The following is a 3,175-nucleotide window of genomic DNA, read 5'->3' as shown; positions in this document are numbered from 1 at the left end:
AAAAAAGATAATTGGCTCACTGATAGTTTGATGTAGAGAGTGTGAAAATTTTCATAAGTCATAGTCTTTAAAATGCATTTGGTTTGAAGGCGTTCTGTGTTTCCATTGCGAAGATATGGAGAAAAGAATTTTCGTGCGTGCTCCAAAAAATAGCTTAAAAATGACAAACAGATGGAGCCATTCAAAGTGCGCGGCACAGACACGTACAGCGGGTAATTGCCTACGTCCTTGCAAATTGTGACACACGATGACGCGCAATACTGTGGTACGTGATTGGTAGACCGAAAGGGGCACTCGTGGTGCATTGGTCGGTCGTAGAAAGAACAGTTATTTATGGGGGTGGGTGGGTCTTTCACAGAGGCTCAGGACAAATCCCCCGCCTGAAAGTCTACTGTGTGCGTTCAGACAGTCACAGGTCAAGAGCCAGGCAGGAGGACAATGGACAGAAGAGCCAACGAACTAAAAATAAAAGAACGAATATGAAAAAGCCACCATCTTTTTCTTTTTGACATTTTCCGACTTTCATGCAAGCCAGGACAAAGTTGCTCGTAGCTACTTGTGGATTCAAATACTCTATCGAGTGCTTTGATGAGTTTTTGCAATTTGATTGTCGTCCTGTCGTCCTGTTTCTGTTTTTTTTTCAATCTAGTGATGGAAAGCATGAGGGAAATGATGGAGCAATCAATAACCGCTCCGGAAAAATGGCCGAAAGAAATGGCCCGTCACTTAGGACATTTGTGAAGCAGAGGAGTGACATCACCACAAAGGCGACATATTCTGCTGATCGTTTTGGTGAATAATGATTGAGGCGCGTTAAGAGAAAGGTAGCTGCGTCAGCATGCGTAGGCTGCAAAGGATCAAGCAAAGGTTTACTCCATGCTGAAAAGAGAAGAAAAGAAGCACCACGTTTCGGCTGTGGAGCCTTCTGCGCCATCTTCTTTAGCGGTGATGATGTTTACATTGGAAAAACTGAGACATGCGTCCCCGGGTGGGCTTGAACCACCAACCATTCGGTTAACAGCCGAACGCGCTAACCAATTGCGCCACAGAGACTGACGGCCTTTTGTGCTCCCTACATTTGCAGGTTTATGGTCAAGGAAAACAATCACTTGCGCTTCTTGCAGCCGGCGATATTTTTCCATTGACAACCAAGAAATGGATTTCATCTTTCACAAGCTGTATGGATTTCTTCAAAAACAAGTTCTTCCAGAAAGGAAATTAATTCTTGCATTAAACTGAACCAAGCTGTGCATGTTTGTCTGAAATGATACATTCGGCACAACAAGACACAGAGCGAGGCACCGCTGGTATCCAGACCCTGCCTGGAAAGCAGGATCACCTGCTTTCCAGGCAGGCACTTTAAGCCACTAGGAAACAGCGCCAGCGGAGCACCGCGCTTTTACAGACACTTGGACACATCTGCGTTCGGTGTGCACTTAACCTGCTCTCTGAGCCCCTTGCCTCCGTCCCATTTAATAGCAGAACTGACGCCAAGAGAAATGATGAGAAATGGCATTTACAGATGCAGCCATTCAAAATGCGCGGTAAAAACCCGCGGTACAGTAACCTACCCACAAGCCACCGCAGGGCACCGGAGGGCACCGCGGTAAGTGATTGGCTGGCCAAAATGACCGACAGGGGCACTCGTGGTGCATTGGTTGGTAGTGCAAAGATTTAATCATTTAATGTCTTTACTGTGCACATTTTAATCCGCTTAGTTTTGAATATTTATATGGATTTTACCACTAAAGGGAAATTTTAGTAGCTGAGCATAAAAAGAAGAGGAGCATAACGCATCTGAAGGTCATAAACGATATTAATTTAGGAACATAAACATTACTGTATGTATGTAAACTGTACTGTGTATGGCTGGTCTTGGTAGTTTAAAGAAAAAATACACACCAGTCTTCCATTTCTCCCTAAACATTTTAAGCATGAAAGTTTTATGAAACGGTACCCAAATATGCGATTCCTGTATAGAATGAATTTTAATTTAAAAAAAATATTTAACACGAACATTAAGCTGTTTACATCTGCCGCCTGAGAACAGTCACCCGTTGCTACCCAATGCAGAAACACAGCCACTAACTAGCAAAGAGAGGACATTAGCTACCCAATATGATAAAGAAATAAATGATTATTTTGTTTATTTCTTTTGCACATTTATTTGAACATTTCCATCGATTGTACAAGCACTTGGAAACTGTCCAATCCCTAGTTCATCAGGCATTTTACCGGTCTGGCGCCGGTCTGTGTCTTCCAGGATATAATGCCAGCGAACTCTTGTTTTTATGTCCACTATAACAGACAATCTCCTTTGCTTTTAACCGAGCGTTTAATAATTTCCTAAAATGAAAATGATTCACTTTATTTCCCTCACGGGATCAATAAAAGTATCTATCATCTGTCTAAACTATGGGACAGAATTCTGGGGTCTCCCCATACCAGAGATTATGGTAGGGCTTCAGAATGGTGATTGGCTGACACCATCTGACACCCCTCTGATTGGAGAAAAAAGACGTGCTGGTTTGCTATACATACTGTACCAGGAAGAGGATTTGTTTCTATTCAAAACGTGTATTTTAAAAGTTTAAGAAGTAAAAACCTTACAGCGTACACAGATTTCTAAACTGATCAGGATCGTTATCTTTGTCTTATGCATAATAATGTTCACCGCTCTGTCCAGCAAATTAATAATAAACTATTTTATATAGCGTTTTAAACGAATAATTAGATTGCTCATAAACCTAATCACTTGCTTTTTCTTTTTATTTAGGCTCAGATTTCAACTATAGATCGTATTATTAATAACCATAATAACAACCAACCAACAAAAACAACCATATAAACATAATACCAACCAAAAACATAGATAACAACCACAATACAAAATCAAATATATCAAACCATTTTACTCTCGCAAAGTCCTCCAATTATCATAATCCCGCCCCTTATGCAAAACCAAACCTTGCTCACATCCCAGTTTATCCTATTTATCATAAACAAAATCCACCTCAATTTTCAACATAAAGCATTACACAAAATCAATACCTCAACACTCCATACTCAACAACGATAATTCACAAACAGCCAGAACATGTAACTACACATTCCCAAACAGACCCAATTTCCATAGCCCCGCCCCTTATGCAAAACCAACATCCCTCCCCTGTTC

At 41.1% G+C, this 3,175-nt stretch overlaps 1 non-coding gene across 1 annotated transcript; it reads right to left on the bottom strand.

Annotated features, from left to right (window-relative positions):
• Window positions 1-979: 979 nt before the first annotated feature.
• trnan-guu (transfer RNA asparagine (anticodon GUU)) lies at window positions 980-1,053 on the bottom strand. The gene has a single exon. It is a non-coding gene; the product is annotated as a tRNA-Asn (tRNA).
• Window positions 1,054-3,175: the final 2,122 nt, after the last annotated feature.

Source organism: Atractosteus spatula, unplaced genomic scaffold, assembly GCF_055471065.1.
Source record: "Atractosteus spatula isolate fAtrSpa1 unplaced genomic scaffold, fAtrSpa1.hap1 Scaffold_47, whole genome shotgun sequence".
Lineage (NCBI taxonomy): Eukaryota > Metazoa > Chordata > Actinopteri > Semionotiformes > Lepisosteidae > Atractosteus > Atractosteus spatula.
The sequence above is the reverse complement of the archived record's forward strand: the minus strand, read 5'-3'. Positions and strand labels throughout refer to the sequence as shown.